Source organism: Alligator sinensis, unplaced genomic scaffold (assembly GCF_000455745.1).
Source record: "Alligator sinensis unplaced genomic scaffold, ASM45574v1 scaffold12_1, whole genome shotgun sequence".
Lineage (NCBI taxonomy): Eukaryota > Metazoa > Chordata > Crocodylia > Alligatoridae > Alligator > Alligator sinensis.
Genome location: NW_005841973.1, coordinates 2,220,585 through 2,221,127, shown reverse-complemented (window position 1 = coordinate 2,221,127; position 543 = coordinate 2,220,585).

Sequence of the window (543 nt, the reverse complement as noted above, 5' to 3'; positions counted from 1 at the left end):
GGGCCGGGCACGGGGAGGGGGGGGGTGCGTGTGTGTGTGCATGAAAGTACGTGCGAGAGAGAGTGCGTAACACTGTAACTGTGCATGCAAATGTGTAAGAGTGTATGTGAAAGTGTGCATGTAAAAGCGTGTGTGTGAGAGTGCATGTAAGAGTGTTTGGGTGAATTTGATCTCTTTTATTAGACCAACCCAAATGGTTGGAGAATAGTTATTCAGCAAGCTTTCAAATGGTTGGAGAATAGTTATTCAGCAAGCTTTCGGGTTCAAAAACCCTTCATCAGTAAGAGTGTTTGTTTGAAACAAGAAATAACGGCCACAAGCTAGCAGAGAGCAGATTTAGACTGGACATTAGGAAGAACTTCTTCACAGTTCGAGTGGCCAGGGTCTGGAACGGGCTCTCGAGGGAGGTGGTGCTCTCCCCTCCCCTGGGGGGCTTCACGAGGAGGTTAGATAGGCATCGAGCTGGGGTCATCTAGACCCAGCACTCTTTCTTGCCTATGCAGGGGGTCGGACTCGATGATCTATTGAGGTCCCTTCCGACCC